Here is an 18506-nt window from a genome sequence, read left to right as displayed (position 1 = left end):
TATAATCCAAAACAACTTTAACTTATGGGCAAGAAGTAGAAAACAAGCAATCAATGAAAAATTAGTGAAAAATATCAAGTTTCTGGAATGTTAGAAGGAGCTCATTAAGATCCTGTAGATTAAGCCTGTCCAGTGTTGGCCATATACTACAAAAGATGACACAAAAACCACTCATCCCTGAAATATTTTAAGTATCAGCCTGCACTTCTCTCACCAATCTTCATACAATGTCTGATCAGTATACTGATTCAGTTTCCCTCCAGTTTCCAAAGGAAACATGCAAGGGAACATCTGAACAAAGCCAAAGTGGAGTGGCTTTAGTAATCATTTACATACATGCTTGGAGCTAATAATATTGCTCCCACTTGGAAAAAGTAGGGTTCTGCAATTAAATATGCAGGTGCTTAAATGGCACAAACTTGTCATGCACTTATACCACCTCAGAATGTATGAGGTGGCTGGTGCATTTCAAAGGGCCCATTATTATTATTTTTTAAAGTGTGTCTCAGTGTAAAAGATCGTAACATTTAAACTAGTATCCAATATAAATGACTAGGAATGAAAGCTACCATCCTTTTCTCATTCAAAAAGCCGCACACATCATAACTCATCTCTCTCTAGCTGTGATAGAATGCAATTACTTGCTCAACCTATTATCTATTTAAGTGGCATACTATACTATATTTTAGGTGATTATAGCAACAGCACTTACATTTATATACCGCTTTATAGCTGGAGCTCTCTAAGCGCTTTACAGTGATTTAGCATATTGCCCCCAACATTCTGGGTACTCATTTTACTGACATCGGAAGGATGGAAGGCTGAGTCAACCTTGAGCCCCTGGTCAGGATCGAACTTGTAACCTTCTGGGGCTCCTGGTGGTGCAGTGATTATGTTGGCAAAGAGCTCAGAAATACAGCCAGTGTGGCACAAAGGATAGAGTATCAGACCTGGGAAGTCTAGGTTCAAATCCCCACTCAGCAGCCACGAAGCTCACGTGAGGATCTTGGGCCAATCATGCTCTCTCAGCCTAACCTTACCTCACAGGATTCTTGTGCAGAGGGACCAATCATGTGTGCCATCCTGCTCTTTGGAGGGAGGGTAAGATAAAGTCATGCTGAGCATTATTGTCAATTTGTACTATTTGCATTTAGGTCACTCAGAGCAGTGTCAGATTGGAAACAAGGAATAATGTAATAAAAGTAATCCCTGTATGGCATTTTACAACACAGGACATATGACATGAAGGCAACAAAAGCCAAAATTACTTGTTTTGAAGTTGTAATACCAATTCTACAGATCAGTACTGGTTGGGTGACAATTTCCTTGAGGCATGTGAGCTAACATTTACTAGCTGAGAATTTTGTTTATTCATAACAAAAAGGATTCACAGACTTCCCCCTCTGAACTGTGTGTTATTTATAACTGGCTTTTCTATTGAAAAGGACATTCAAAGTGACTCCCCAAACCTCAAAGATAGATGAAAAACCAGAGAAGGGGGTGGGGAGAAAGCACACCCACACCCCAGAGAGAATAAAATAGGAGGGAATACAGCAAACCAGAGACTAGCCTCCTACGCAGAAGCCCTTCAAAACAAGAAGAGCATTAGCATAGGAGCAAGGTTGCCAGACAGACCTCATGGGAGAGACAGTTTCAAAGCCTGGATTGGTTCCAGGGTTGAAAGAAGCCCTATTCCTCCCATACATACATACACTGGTGTCTGAACACAGTGGGATGCAGAAGAGCACTTTTGCTCATGACCCAAGGGAGCAACCAACCTCACCTAGGACAAGGCAACCCTTAAGAATTTCCCCACAAGCTGCATTGGTTGTTTAACACAAGACTAGTTATTTTAAAGCTCCCCTGCCCCACTTAAAAAAAAATATTAGTGTGTCTGAACCACTGATCCTTCTAATTTTTTCCTTCTGCGTGCAGAACAGGTTTTGTTCTGGGCGTCAGTATCAAGGCAGTGTGTGCAAACATGCATTCATAGTGGGGCCTTCCCGATTCAACCTGAGTGGGATCTAAAATTAACTGAACGGACATTTAAAAAAACTTGTGTGCACGCACACGTTCACACACACGTTAGAGGGAACACTGGTCTGAACATAATAAAGCAGAATCCTTGATTAGGTAAAAGAAAAGAGCATAAACTTTGGGGGAAGAGGTGAAAATGTCCCCCTCCCCTTCTTGATATTCTAACATTCTAATAAATTACAGTGTAACACATGAATAAAGAAAAGCAGCATAAACGTAAAGCTTGTCAAGCTCTCTTGCATGATGTTGAGTTGTGCCCTCGAGTCGGTGTCAGCTCCTGGTGACCACAGAGCCATGTAGTTTTCTTTGGTAGAATACAGGAGGGGTTTACCATTGCCTCCTCCCGTGTAGTGTGAGATGATGCCTTTCAGCACCTTCCTCTATCGCTGCTGCCCGATATGTGTGTTTCACCCAGTGGGGATCTGAACCAGCAACCTCTTGCTCACCAGGCAAGTAATTTCCCCACTGAGCCATTAGGTGGCTTATGATGTTGAGTGGGTCCTAAAAGTCCAAGAGGCTTTCCTGCATTCTAAATGTAAAGCCTATTCTGAGGGTCTCCTGATCCTCAGTAACAGTGTGGGATGGTGGAGGGAGCAGGGAGCTACAGCCAGAGGAGGAAGTTGGCAAAGGTCAAGGACTGTCCAAAGACAGACACACACACACCACTCAAGCAGAAGCGCCATTCACTTGGGCAAACAGCCCTTTGAATCCTGGTATGCTGCAGTATTGTGCACATGTTTTGTTGCTACCTTCCTTTGCTTTGGAATGGTCTCTCTCTCTCTCTCTCTCTCTCTCACACACACACACACACACACGCTTCCTAAAGTTGAGGATCTGACCAGTCAAATATGGACAAGTAATAAAGTTAATGCTTTAAAAATTCAATGATAAAGGAACTTAGACCAATAAGCTTGATTCTTTTGCTAAATATAAATGCACTAATTACATTATTGTGAAAAATAAAGCCAACTTGTTTAAATGGGCTAACCGCTTGTATCCCCTTAATTGCTGGGAGATGCCGGCCTTTACATCAGGTGCCAATAGGAAAAGATTTGCTATTCTACTAGGTTTGACCTGACCTCTGCAAGGCGAAGGGGTAAACAGATCTCACTCCCATCTTCTCTAACAAATGACAACCACAGTGCAGTAAAAGGGAAACTGCCACCTACACAATGGCATTCTGGGCATCACAAAATATGTGATCACAGTTCCACCATACTCTATGTTGAGTATTAGGGATGGAGCAGACAAACAGAAGCTAGCCCTCACTTTGTAAGTTACCACTCCTGTTGTACTATAGAAGTACGCAGGAAGTAGAAGGCAAACTGGAAAAACAAATGCATCCTCCTTAGGCAGAAAAATACGGGAAAGTAGCTAGAAAGGAGATGCGATGTCAAATACTAGGACTGAATCCCAATTAGGCCAATGTTAAAGAAGAAACTAGAGAGATTCAACATTACACAAAAATTCTTAGTGGCCAGTGTTCCCTCTAACAGGGATTCCCAGATGTTGTTGACTACAAATACCAGCATCCCCAGCTGCAATGGCCTTTGGCTAGGGATTATGGGAGTTGTAGTCAACAACATCTGGGAATCCCTGTTAGAGGGAACACTGTTAGTGGTGTATCCGAGTCTACTGAGGGAATTTTTAAAAATCTATGGAAGTTTACTGAACAATGGTGAGAACTGCAAGCATACAATAGATTGAACGATAATGAGTCTTCATAACATGTCTGTAAGGACCTTTTATTCAGATATTCCACACTGTTCTTAAAGATGAAGCAGCCTTCCAAGTAAACCCAGAGTTACCATCCCACCCATATCTCCCTATGTCAGTCATCTGTGGTTAAAAAGGGGGAAATTTCTGCAATTTTCAGGGATGACTGCAGTCATCCCTGACTGGTGACAATTCTTATTTGCCACAACCCACAAGCATGTCTTAAATGAACCATTAATTTAATTTTTTTTAAGTTGTACTTTTCCTCATAGTTCAACATGGCAAAAACTGCTAAAAATGTATCTTAAAATTATTAAAGCACCTCAGGACAGAACCACTTTCACAAATTCTATCAAGCAAATGGCACACAAGAAGTTACAACCAGGGAAATAGTTATCCTTCATGGAGGACTTACTGAAGAGTCAAGTGTATAAATAAAAGCTAAGCAGCAAAAGATTCGAACTGAAGATATCATGCTCTGTTGCACTGCATGAAGAATGAATCTTGACCATATCAGATAAATTCAACCCCACTTGTACAAAAGGCACCTTCAAGTACACATTTACTGTTTGAAGTGGCAAATCACCCTCAGTCTTTTGATTCTTCATCAAGCTAGCAGGCAATGAGACCAGTAATGTTGTATAGCAGAGGGGAAATTGCCTACTATTTCCCAATGACTGGATATCTTCAATCATTGGGAAATACCAGGCAATTTCCCCTCTGCCACACAACTACGGGTGTGCACAGACCTGTCCGGGGCCATGCAAGAGGCCTCCGGACCGGTCCGGAATTCGGCCGGTCTGGCGGTGGGGGGAGTGTGGTTTTAAGGGCAGGGGGGGTAATACTTACCCCACCACCACCGCTCTTCCCCCTCCGGTGCTGCACTTTGCTAAAACGTTTCAGAAGCGGCAGAATTCCTCCCTGCCGCCCTTGTTCCCATCGTCGTCTGCAGAGTTTGCAAGCAGTAGAAGCTGGCGCCACGCATACGCCCGTTGCGGGGCGCTCCCGTTGCCAGTGCATGCACGCCGCATACATCATTGTGACGTATGCGGCGCATGTGCCAGCGGTGGCCGTGCACCGCGACGGGTGCCAGCTTCGACTGCTTGCAAACTCTGCAGACAACGATGGGGGCAGGGGCAGCAGGGAGGAACTCTGCCACCCCAAAAACGTCTTAGCAAAGTCCAGCGCCGGAGGGGGAAGAGCGGGGGGGGGGAAGAGTGGGGGGGAAGTACTACCCCCCCACCCTTAAAGCCACACTCCCCCCAGTGCCGGACCACGCCTCCGTGGTTCCGTGCACATCCCTACACACAACATTATTAAATATTGATCTAAATATGGAAGATGGCCAAATTAAACAGAATTATTCTCTGCTAGTGAAACCAGTAACAAAACTATAAAGTACAAATAGGATGGAGTCAATTGTAATTGGAGTATGAAAGTAAATGCCGAATTTACTGCAACGGGCCAGGGTGGATTTGATTTAAATCAAACTGATTTAAATCACGATTTAAATCACTAGCAGGGTGGATAAAAATAAAAAAAATCCAATTTAAATCAAAAAAATCCAATTTTTTTTAATTTAAATCGGATTTTTTTTTATTTAAATCAGATTTTTTTTTATTTTTATCCACCCTGCTAGTGATTTAAATTGTGATTTAAATCAGTTTGATTTAAATCAAATCCACCCTGCTGCAACTGCAGGTTGAAAGAATAAGATACAATACAGATTTAAGTAAACCTGTAGTCTCAAGGTGCAAAGTGGAGGGGTTGTGTGGTACTCACACATTAGGAGCATAACCTTCTGAAATGATATTTAAAGGTCTTATCCACTTTCCAGAGTTAAGAACAAGAGAGAGAGTCCTTAGAGCTAGATGAGTTGCATGCAGCCAGCACAAACATGGAATGTTTGTGCTGGCTACATGCCGAAATAAGAGCCTCCCCATCTCTGACAACCTTTTACAAGACTTTAAAGATACATTTGTTCACCCAGGCTTTTAATTAAATATTTTTTAATAGTTTTAACATTGTTTTAGTATATTTTTTTTATAAAATTAAATTGTTGTCATGTTTTAACTTTTTTATCATTTATTCTGTTTAAACTAATGTTTTAATTTTTCTGCTGTCATTTCTTCTTCTGTTTGTTTTGCTTTGTTGTAAACTGCCCATACACGTAAGTTTTGGGCAGTATAAAAATTGGTTAAATAAATAAAAAATAAAATAAATAAATTGGAGATTACTGCACAAGTTGAAAGAGAATGTCCAAGGATTCTGAGAATTTTAATTATCGTAAAAACACTTGTAATCACCCATTTCACGACAAGAGGAGCCCATCCACGAAGCTTGCTGTTATGCTCACTGGCTGTTATCCATATTTAAAGTTAAAGTAACTGTGAAATGCAGAGAGAGTTTTGCAAGTATCATGTGATAAACTGTCATGAAAAGGACCAACTTACAAAGTGCAACTAAGGTAATCATTTGGGATTTAGCACTGTCTAGGAACAATCCCAGTTTCTTTTCTTCAGGATATCTTGTATGCGGCTACATACAGATGTGTCATGCAACCAGATCCTAAGCGTATTTACTCAAACACAATATGGAGTTCAGTGCACAGAATTAATCAGAAGTTCCACTGAACATATGTCCTAGTCAGATGTTCTACCTGCGTTCAGATATTTGTACATTCATACATGGTTGTTTGTGAATGTCTGCACCCGTGTTCATTTTAAAAGCAAATTTGGATAGAAGTCCCTCAAATGCACAGTACACACAGGAAATTTACTACTGTATCTGAATTCAAAACATGTCAATAATGGAACCTGTGTCCAGATCTGTACCTGCATCCACTGTTCACAGAAGCCCTATTTACACATTATGTTGAAAACTCAATACGGTCACACAGTTAACACAGGTTATTCACATATTATGTTAAGCACAGGTACAGCAGTACACCTCTTATCTGTGCTACACATTTGATGGGCCTGTACCCAGGTTCACTTAAAATGAACTCAGGTATGGTTATTCACGAAAAAACCCCATGTACTTGTGTACAGACATGTATATACTCAGACAAGATAATGCTCGACTAGGGCTAGACGGTACGAGTGGTAAACATAATGACCAAATAGGGTTTTGCTTTTAACTTTATCTGCATATGAGGAGGCTAGATGTCTAGTAACTAGACTAAGTTACCCTCCACACAGATGACCTATACGCACCCATAAAACCTGTTGGAGCAGTCTGAGCTGGCAGTCTAAAGACAAGGGTCAAAATTTTAAAGTGTTTCTAGCTACTGTGGTTTTTATCTGTTTTTATGAGTTTTAAATGTGCACTAAATCTCTGGGTGGTTCCAGAGGTGCTACAAATCTTATAGTCCAGACTTCTTTAGTTTTAACACTGCATCTCTAAATACTGACAAAGTGCTTCTACCATACCAGTCTCTAAGGTTTTTCAACCATGGTGTTTTCCTTCTTCCTGCCCTTGATATTTCCTTGCAATATTAATTGCATAAGACGATATCTCCGATGTCTCATCACATGCCCCCAAATATTCCAGTTTCCTTTCTTTTATTGTTCTTAAAATGTCCACGTTTTTTATTAATTCTTCGCAGAACTTCTAAATTGGTGACCATCTACCCAGGATATTTTCAGCATTCTTCTATCCATCTATGTTTCAAAAGCCTAAAGCCTCTTACACACATCTTTGGTGAGTGTCCAACTTTCCATTCCATAAAGCAAGATTGGGAAAACATAACACTTAGTCATTCTGATCCTTAAATTCAAATTAAGTCCATGGTTACATAATTTTCTTCGTTTTAGTAAAAGCACCCCTTGCTTGCTCTATTCTTGATTTTTTTCCCCTTGTGTATTATCCCATTTATTATTTAACCAGCAACCTAAATACTTATATGACGTTACTATATCTAATGCATTATTATTTCCTACTATAATGTTTGGCAGATCAGGCTGCTCCTTTGTAATGACCATTACTTTAGTTTTATTGGTATTAATGGTCAAACCACATTGTTCACTTGTTTGTACTACTCTATTTAACACTGCCTGCATATAATTCTCATTATCAGATATTAATACTGTATCGTCGGCATACCTAAGACTATCTATACATTCAGCCCCTAACAGCAATTCCGTCCTCTACCTCATATAAAGCTTTATCAAATAGTGCTTCAGAATAGATAGATTAGGGCCTCTCTAATCCTATTGTTCAACAAATAATTGGAACCGATTTTATTTTTTCTCTTTTTCCCTTCTCCCAAGTTTCTGCTGCCTCTCTCCTCATGTAGCCTACTTGGAACTTTCATACTACTGGCAGCCAATTTGTAAGTGCTTAGCAGCCACCACCATTTTATTTGAATCTAACTTCTTCTCTGCCGAACAGCAGCAAAGTAAAAAACAAAACAAAACACCACACCACAAAATGACACACGGACCATAGCTGCTACATCCACCACAAATCAGGCTTACTTCCTTCACAAAAGCAGTCGTTTTGGGAGCATCATTCTGGGTTCACCACTGCCCCCAAGAAATTTCCAGTTATTACTTCTCCTAATGTACAGCTGTAGAATGGAAACTGGCAAACCACGTTAAGAACAGTAGCACCTTCTATGGGCTAAGTGTTACTACAGAGTTTACTTATGTGTGTTCAGCATGATGCGAGATGCAAGGTTTTCCATTCCTAAAAATGCTTAGTTTTATAGAGTTAATTAGTAACATAAATGAACGATATCAGCCGAACTGGGAAGTTTCAAAATTGTAATTAAATTTTCTTCAGGGAACTTTAGGAAACCTACAACTCCCTCACACCAGGTCTGTATCTGTAAATGGAGTCGGGCGGGGTATGTGTGTTAAATTAAAGCCACAGATACACACAATCCAAACTGTAAATCAGATCACAACCTGTTTAGGACATCAGAGTATTTTTCAAATCAAATTTTCTCGGAAAATCCACATGGTTGGCACTGGACTATGTTCAGGAATTTAACCAGTTCTGTAAGCTTTTAAATAGGTTACACCTTATTTTTAAACAGCTTTTTTAGCAAGGAATCTGAAGGCCTGGCAGACCAACTTTATTTCTTTATTTCTTTTTTCTTTTTAGTGTTCTGAGAAGGCACATTTTATTTCCAGTTTTTTGAGCTGGAGACAAGAGGAGGAGGAAAAAGCTTGAGGACTAAGACAAATCTATTCATGTACTATGAGTTGTGTACCCAACCAGCAGTCCAGAGAAACACAAAACTGCTAGAGCATTTTAACAGGACACCTACAAAACAGATGCTCAGAGCAATGAAGGCTCTTCATCGTCCCCAAGTAACTGTCATCTTATAAAAGCAAAACTTCAGTGCTTGATTGACGAGGAGGGGAAGATATAGGGACCCCAAATGAAAACTACAGGTTGCTTACCTGTAACTTTGGTTTTTTTAGTGGTCATCTGTCCTTTTACACCAATGGGCTAGGCACCTGTGCAGAGACCTTATTGAAACCTAACAAGCTCAATTCTCCTGATTTAGGTGGGAATCCTGCCCCCAGCCCACTATATGCGGCTGTGCCACTCCACATCCCCTCAGTCACGGAGTCCACCTTCAGTAAATTGAGTGGGGAGGATGGGAACAAAGTACATCAACTGAAAATAGACTGCAGGTCAGTCCTGCCAAACTTTGCATCATTCTGTGCCCTGGCATCAATAAAGGAATGGGGTGAAGCCCAAGCAGCCGCCTAACAAATAGTGTCTAACGGGACCGCACGATCAAAGGCCACAGAGGCCACCATGGACCTAACTGAGTGCATCTTAATAGGCCCAGGCAATTGTTTATTTGCCAAGCTATGGCAAAGTTCAATAGCTGAAACAATCCACCTAGATAGGGACTGCGAAGAAACTTGCAAACCTTTGCAAGGTCCATCATACATAACAAACAGAGAAGGAGTTTTTCTCCACTGTGCAGACCATTGAACATAGAAGGACAACGCCCTCTGAACATCCAAACAATGCAACCTGAGTTCTACATCAGACAAAGGATTCTGAAAAAATACAGGTAAGGAATTTGGCTGGGAATGGTGAAAAGTAGAAACAGCTTTCGAAAGAAAATGAACATCTCGTCGGAGTACGAACTTATCTTTATGAAATTGAAGATATGGCAAATCAACCCTCAGAGCCCACAGTTCACTCACCCTCCTTGAGAACCTGATCGCCACTAAGAAGGCAACCTTCTAAGTCAGAAGGCGAGGATCAATAGAAGCCAAATGCTCAGAGGGTGGGCGTAACAAACCAGCCAGTACCACAGACAAATCCCAAGCCAGTGACATTACACGGTCATCCAGCAAAACATGTGACAGCCCCCTCAGAAAACTCTTCACCAGTGGGTCCTTGAACCAGGAAATCCCAGTGGTGGGCAAATGTGCCACAATGGCCACCAAATGTACCCTGAGAGAGGAGAGTTTCAAACCAGACTCTTTTAAATACAAAAGATAAGTATAAACATTTCGAACAAACAGGTTAAGAACATGAAAACCATTTTGAGAAGCAAAGGCACGAAAATGAATCCATTTATGACCATACGACTTTCTCGTCTGATTCCTAGCAGCAAGCAAGATGTCTCTGAGTTTCAATGGGAAGATGGTAATATCTTCCACGCAGCCAGATGTAGAGACCGGATTTCTGGATGGAGTACCTGACTCCTCTCTTGGGACAGAAGGTAAGGTAGAGAGGGAAGGCACACATACGTCTCTGCCAGCCACATCAGAGTTGCAAACCAGGGCCTCCTGGGCCACCAAGGGGCTATCAGGATGGCCCTGGAGTGGTCTTCCCTCAACTTGCAAAGGACCAACGGTATGAGTGGTAACAGCTGGAAAAGGTAAAGGAAGGGGCCCTTCCAGGACAGGATGAACGCATCACCCAGAGAGCACTTCCCTTCCCCTCCCCTTGAACAACAGAAGGCACACTGAGCATTGTCCTGTGACACAAAGACATAAAGAACCAGAACACCCCACATTGCGAACAAGTCTTGAAGCAAGCCCTGATCCAACATCCACTTGTGGGAAACAGTCTTCAGTCTCCCAGAGTGTCTGCCTGAACATTCAGGTCTCCCTGGATGTAGACCGCATGTGGTGCCACACACCACAGCCACAGGCCAATGGAAAGGAACAAGAGGCTCCTCGAGGTCATGCCTCCCTGTCGATTTATGTAGGCTTTTGCCGTTGTATTGTTGGCCTGAATCATCACCGAACAACCCGCAATTATAGGTAAGAACCCCTTGAGGGCGCAGAAGACAGCCAGCAGTTCCAAATAATTGATGTGTCGACCCATCTCTCTTGCGGTCCAATGGCTGCTCAGGCAATAATTGTCCATATAAGCGCCCCAACCTAGCTCTGACACATTGGTTGTAATCATCCACCGTGGAGGGAGCACATGACAGGGAGTGCTGAGGCCCAGTTGATGGATCTCGACCCACCAAGCAGCAGCCTCACACACTATTCGAGGAGGCATGCACTCCAAATGAACGGAATCCAAAAGGGGGTTGAATATGTCCAGGAACCACCTCTGAATGACACGCATCCGGAAGCACATACATGGTGGCAGCTATATGACTTAACAGGCATGAAAGCCAAAGCCAACCATACAAGAGTCCCTATACGAGCCTCCAGGAGAAAAACATTCTTCAAGCGGGTGTCGAAGATCAGCCCTATAAACTGTATCCTGTGGATCAGTTCCAACTGGGACTTCCTAAGTTGACCTGTAAGCCCAGGCCCTCCAAAGTGTTTATGGCTGCGTTGAGAGAGTCCAAACCAGCCCACTTTGAACTTGCTAGAATGAGCCAATTGTCCAGACATGGCAGTATTTGTATCCCCTTTTCTTGCAGGAACGCCACCACGGGGCCCAAACACTTTGTAAAGACCCTCGGGGCCGTTGTCAGGCCAAACGGTAGGACCTTGAACTGATAGGTGATTTCCCCATCTTGAAACACAGAAAATGGCGATGCTGTGGGCATATAGAGATATGATAATACGCATCTCTTGGGTCCAGCGAGACCATCCACGTTTCCCGCTACAACAGGGCCAGAACAGTCAGCACTGACAGCATTCATAACCGCTTGTAATGAGGTGCCTCTGAGGTCCAATATATGGTGTTGACTGTCATCCAGTTTGGGAATGATGAAGTACCGGGAGTAGAAGCTGGGGCTTGTCACATTCACAACCCTTTCTTTCACACCCTTCAAGAGGAGAGCAGAGGCCTCCTGCTCCAGCTCTGGAGTTGACGGAGTAGTCATGAGCCCGGACAACAGTGGTGTCTGGCAAAACTCTAGGGCATAACCTATGTGTATGACAGTGAGGACCCACTGATCCACAGTCACCTTGTCCCAATTCACAGAGAAGGGAGCAAGGTGGGTCCAAAAGGCCATTGCTTTTTTTTGAAAAGTATTTGGTCACAGGGATTGATGTGGTCAGTCATACTCTCGTCGATACCATGACTCTGTGCAAGGTTCCATGTACCACGTAGAGAATGACCCCCCCCCCCGTTGAGATTGGCGCTGAGAAGATGGTGTGTATAGACAGTTTCCCTCTGATTGCTGCTCTGTTTATTCTGACTATGGGAAGTTGTGGTACGTATCTCGGTGCTGGGAGGAATTTGCGACTGATGACTGTGGGAATAGACATGATTTACATAGGGTCCCTTTGCATTTGGAAGGAAGGCCTCGCTCTTGTTCTCCTCGATGGGATCTGCATGACTGCACTAGTGGGCACATATTGCCATTGGAAGTTCCAGTTCTGCCTCCGATGACACAGCCTTCATTGATACCGACTACAAAAGCAGATGGGTCAGTACCAACCCCCATGGATAATCCCTCGGAGGTTCCAACCATCCCTCTGGAATTGGTTCCAAATCCAATTACATCTCCAGAGATGGATATTGAATGGGGCGACCCTGACTCTCCTGATTCAGATCTAGCTTCTTTGGGATCATCTCCCTTGGACATTCAATCTGACTCTAAACCTGTGTCTCCATCAGAGGATCTGAAACAATACTCGGCTTATGTGACCCGCATGGCCTTGACTTTAGGGGTGAGCCTTGATGTGCAACAAAAAGGGGAACTGGACCCTTTATTCAGTCTCATTAATGTGGAGGCTAAAGTTCCAGTGCCTCTGCCACTTAATATGGCAGTACTGGAGAATCACCCAACACCAAATTCCATTGTGGTGGAGGTCTCCCTGAATAAGTCTAAGGGTCGCAGTCACTCTGCGCTGGGTGATAAAGAGGGGAGAAAATTGGACTCCTTTGGGAGGAGACTTTATTCGGCGTCAGCTCTACGTTTGCGAGTTGCCAACTACCAGGCCTATAATGCCAGGTATAACCATTTTTTATGGGGAAAGGTGGCCCCCTTTTTAGTTCTCCTTCCCCAGGATAAGCGGGATCCGGCAAAGGCCTTCCTACGTGAAGCTGTGCAGGTGGCAAAACAAGAATCTTACTCTGCAAGACATTCTGTGGAATGTGCAGCTAAGGTGATGGCCACATCTGTGGCTCCTAGAAATCATGCCTGGCTGCGTTCCTCTTGATTGACCTATGAGGTTCAAGCTAGAATTGAGGATCTTCCCTTTGAAGGTTCTAGCCTCTTCGCAAAACAGACTGATGAGACTTTGCAGAAAGTGCAGAAGCTGAGGAGTATGGCAAAATCTATGTCTTACTCTTCCTCTATCTCTAAACCACAGAGACAGTCCAGATGGTCTCCTTACCAGCAGGCTAAAGCTCCTCTGCAGCAACCATCTTCGTCGGAGCATTCCTTTCGAGTTAACAAGTTCCAGCCTTGATACAAGTCTCCCTTTCAGAGGCAGCGACCAAATACTTTTCAAAAAAAGCAATGGCCTTTTGGACCCACCTTGCTCCCTTCGCTATTAATTGAGACAAGGTGACTGTGGATCAGTGGGTCCTCACTGTCATACACATAGGTTATGCCCTAGAGTTTTGCCAGACACCACTGTTGTCCGGGCTCATGACTACTCTGTCAACTCCAGAGCTGGAGCAGGAGGCCTCTGCTCTCCTCTTGAAGGGTGTGATCGAAAAGGTTGTGAATGTGACAAGCCCCAGCTTCTACTCCCGGTACTTCATCCTTCCCAAACTGGATGGCGGTCAACACCATATATTGGACCTCAGAGGCACCTCATTACACCTCATTATATGGCTATGCTTGCTGGAAAGGAGTCTGCTGTGACAGCTGTTGCAATGCTAGGATGTAAAATAAGGAGCCAATTGTGTGCAAGATAGCAACTTGTGCCAATGATGTTACTGCAGTGCACACACTGTGGCTGGCAGTGGATTCTGGGTCAGTGAGTCTTTTTTGGCCATTTTTGGACTGTGTTTGAAATATGTGTTCTGTGTCATGAGAGACAAGTTCCCTTTTACTGTGTGCTTCTGTAGTGGTTCCCCCCCCCACCCGCCCCAAGGCAGGGTTGCAAAGTGCATTGCGAATTGCAATGCAAAACTTATGTGCATTTACTCTGTGAGTGCAGCTTGTTCTAGCCACAGAGAACAATGGAGAAATTAGAAACACCCCAATGTACTGTATGGGTAGCTCCTAGCAACACCAAAGTGGGTTTGGTGGTAGGACATGATTGGTGCTACCTACTACCAACCCACAAAAGCAATGGACAAGTGGATGATTTAAAACAAATTTTTAACCTTTCCCTAAAACCTCCCATAGGATCCTATGGGGCTTTTGGTGAAAGGTTAAAATAGTTAAAAACTGCCTGCTTGCCCATTTCTTTTGTGGGTTGGGTAGTGGGTAGCACCTTTCATGCCCTACCACCCAATCCACTTTGGGCATGGGTGGTTAGCACCCATCATGCCCTACCACCCAACGGTATCCCTAGAAGCTACCCATGAGGAACAATGGAGTGTCCCAAGTTTCCCCATTGTTTCCTATGGCCAAAACACTCAAAACGTTTAGTTTAAACAGCCTGCTTGACTGCTGTTTCCGATGCAATGTTTTGGCCATTTACATTATGAGCTCAAAACAGAATGCAAAATCCATTTTGTGCATATGCCTACGCATATGGGTAGAAATTATAAGTTTCAGCTTTTGATTACTGTGAACATCTAATAACTCAATTCTAAGATAGGTCAAAACCTGGGTCAGACTGTACTCCTACAACTATTGTTACAATAAGCTTGCTGTTCCCAAACACATTGTTTACATTAATTAAGAACTGGTGTCGTGCAGTGGCTAAACGGATACTTGCCTACTGAGAACACTCATGCAACTGATAATGTAGACTGTAATCCACGAAACCTTATCCCATAATAAATATATTAGTCTTCAAGGTGCCTCAAGACTCCTTGCGGATTTTATGAAGTTGCCTAAATTTAAAGATTAACCCTCTTCAATAAGAAGTCTGAGGATGTATGACAGGATCTTGATTTAAATGTTTACGGTAGTGAAGATCATAAATTGTGATGACGAGAGCTTGGCTCCCATTAAGAGACACAATAAAATTAACTTTGAAATATGGGACACAGCAATGACGTTTGAGTAAGATTAACCTGAATTTTAACTAACAACTTGCAGAGTCACAGGATGTTGCAAGAGACAACTATTAAAGTCAGACACGTTTACAGGATTTATAAATCTGAATGCAACCATTAATTAGCAGAAGCTGGGATAAACAGCAGAGGTTAAATGGATCATGAGTTGTTTGGCTGCTTCTTCTGAAACCAGTTATTTGTTTTCCACTGTCAAAGAACAGACCTTTAGCCCAAATATTGTCATTTGCAACACATCACAGTCTAATGAGATAAGCACTGTTACTATCAAGAGCGACCCACTACACAGCAGTTGCAATCATTGGTTTCCAACATGTCCATGGAAGAAAACTACTAATTTGAGGAGGAGACGGAATCAAACTACTGATGTTTGCATTTGATTTCATGTACTATGCACTCAGATTTTCTCAACCTAAACAGAGATTGAACCGAATCAATGATGTGCTTTGTGTCAAATGTAGTTAATTAATAGCAAGAATCACTGCAATACTTTCTAAGTGCAGTAGTGACTAGGACAAATGTTCTGTAGTGACATACAGTACCTATAGAGAGTCTACACCTACTTGAACATTTGTCATATTTTGTTGTGTCAGTCATGCATGCATTTAAATAAGGTATTATTCCACTCAGCACAGCATACTGCACATTTTGTTTCTTCTAAAATGTGTGTTTATTGTCGGGGAAAGCATACATCCAAAATACACTGAAATGAAATGTAACAACTGGAGAAGTCTCCACCCACCTTGTAATGCTGTAAGCTCTAGGGATGTGCAAACCGGTTCGAGTTCAAACCGGTTCAAATTTGAAGCGGTTTGGTTTGAAGACTCGAACCAAACACGGCATTGCATTGGTAATGCCGGTCCGAGTTTGAACCGATTGAGCCAGTTTGAAAGCTCTAGTGGCCATTTTCAAACTTGTCCTCCATTTTGTGTGACTTGTTTTGCTTAATTTCATTGGCTGAGCTCTTGCTGCTCTGACAAAGAGCTTGTGTGGTGACATCACTCCTCTGAGCCAGGCCCGGCCCACAGCTCTCCTCCTGGAGAAGCTCATGGGTGAACTCCAGACTTCGCTGACCATGCCAGAGGGGTTGTCAACAGGCTGGTTGGTGCGTTGGGTGATAGGGAGTATGTCATGGCTTGTCTCTGTGACCCGACCATCAATGGCAATGTCGTTTGTGTTGGAAGTTAAGGACTTTGCGCTGTCTCTTTTCTCAATGACAGTGGAGGACAGACTAGTGAGTCAGAGGGCTAGAGGGTCAAGACATTGGTCATCCCTTCTCTACTGCTCAGACACTATCCCTTTGGAATGTAGATTGCTAATCTCAGGGACACTTCCTCCTTCCTCTCTCCCTTCTCTCCTGTTCCTTCTACCTCGCAACATGCAAGCTCCTCTCCCTGCACCATGTGTGCAGAGATGCAGAATCCATCTGCATCCAGCTAGCCAGCCAGCTAGCTAGATTAGAGATCCTAACTCCTCACTTTCCTATCCAGAATGCAGTTCTCTAATAAATACCATATATATTGATTTGAAACTATGAACTGGCTCCAAATTACTTTACTCTCAGCATGCACGCATGCCTAACTAAATTCTGTGTTGTGCCTCTGTGCACTCTGCTGTAATGAAAAAGGGATTCTCTTACCAGAGAGAATTCCCAACAGTTTGCGCCAATGACTTGCCCAGGTGGAGGGAACTTCTGGTCGAGAGTTAGGGAGGAAAAGGTCACTAGGACCCGCAGAGAGCAGGAAAGTGGTGATGGTGCACCCCCCTGAACATTCACAACCCACACCCAGCAGCAATAGTGTGGGTGGCACTTCAGCTCCTGCCCCTTCCTCTTCCAAGTCCAACAGCACGGCATCCCAGGCAGCAGCACCAATGCAGCAGGCAGTTCCTCCTGCTAAATCAGCCCAGTGGTTTAAGCGGGTGTGTCTTGGCGCCTTGCCCAGTTTGCGGGAGGCTCGGCCTACCAGGTTCACCAGTGCTACGCAATGCGTTGCCCAGTACTTGGAGGAACCTGTGGAGGAAGACCCAGAGGTGGACCATGTGCAGTTCTGGGCAACCCACCACCAAGTCTGGCTGGACTTGGTGGTAGCTGCTGCACGCCTCCTCTCCTGCCTGCCAAGCAGCGTCCAGAGCGAGCGGGTGTTTTCACGCGCTGGCGATGTGGTAACACCTGCTCAGTCCTGGTTGGACCCTGGCTTGGTCGAGCAGTTGGTTTTCCTCACGGTAAACGTCCCCCTGCTGGACTACCCTGAGCTGGATGAGTGATTGGCCCATGGTGCTGGTCACCTGCCCGGCAGCAGCTTCCGCTCATCCCTCCCCTCCCCAGGTCCTCCTTCAACTGTGCCAAGTCACAGCATGCTCACTAGTGCTGTGACTTGGCAACTGGATACACCCCCACTGGTGTAAACAGATGCTGAACTAGCCCCTAGTTCACCTGACCACAGCATTCAGGGGGTCGTGGGCGCACACACACACACACACACACACACACACACTAGGTGGTTTGTGCCAGTGTGGCACTCTAGATCTGTAAAAATGTTGATTTGTTGATGTGTAAATAAGTGACTTGGGGGGAGGCAGCGGGAGTGAGGTGGGGACTGTTAAAAATGTGTATTTGTTAGTATGTACATTTTAAAATGGGTTGCTTAGGAGGGCAGCCGGACTAAAATGTGTATTTGTAAATATTTCAGTGTGTGTAAGTATGTGCTTGTGTAGATAGGTGTTGCGTGTGTGAGTTTGTGCTTGTGTGGAGGTTTCTTCTTGTGTGTGTGTATCTGGATATTGTCATTAATAGAGGTTTTTCCTTTCCTTTCTGTAGTAGATAGTGTTTTTGGTCCAGTTTGTGTATAGATAGTTCTTGGTGGTGTAAATATTACTGTATAGCTGGATTTGTATATATACTTGTGTAATGTGTATTGTATATATGCATTTGTGAATTGTTTTTATTCCCCCCCCTTCCCTCTCGTTTGGTTCTGCTGACATGCACCGGACACACATGCACCAGCCAAGATGAGTAGGTGTTCTCCCGCCACACCACATCATGTGTGGCCTCCACTGACTTGCCTCTGAGCCGGACTTTCCTATCCCTTTAATTTTTTCAGAGCCCCCCCCCCTTGGTTCTGCTGGAACACAGGCAGGCACGCGCGCACACACACACACACACACACACACACCAGATGTGCATGCACCGGTCCGGCACCATGATGAGAACGTGG

The 18506-nt window shown here is 43.8% G+C and overlaps 1 protein-coding gene across 2 annotated transcripts in view; it reads right to left on the bottom strand.

Moving 5' to 3' along the window:
- B3GNT2 (UDP-GlcNAc:betaGal beta-1,3-N-acetylglucosaminyltransferase 2) overlaps positions 1–18506 on the bottom strand; it is a 36246-nt gene that overhangs the window by 4034 nt on the left and 13706 nt on the right. The window lies entirely within an intron of this gene.

This window comes from Hemicordylus capensis, chromosome 1 (genome assembly GCF_027244095.1).
Source record: "Hemicordylus capensis ecotype Gifberg chromosome 1, rHemCap1.1.pri, whole genome shotgun sequence".
NCBI lineage: Eukaryota > Metazoa > Chordata > Lepidosauria > Squamata > Cordylidae > Hemicordylus > Hemicordylus capensis.
This window is presented reverse-complemented; position numbering and strand designations above follow the sequence as displayed.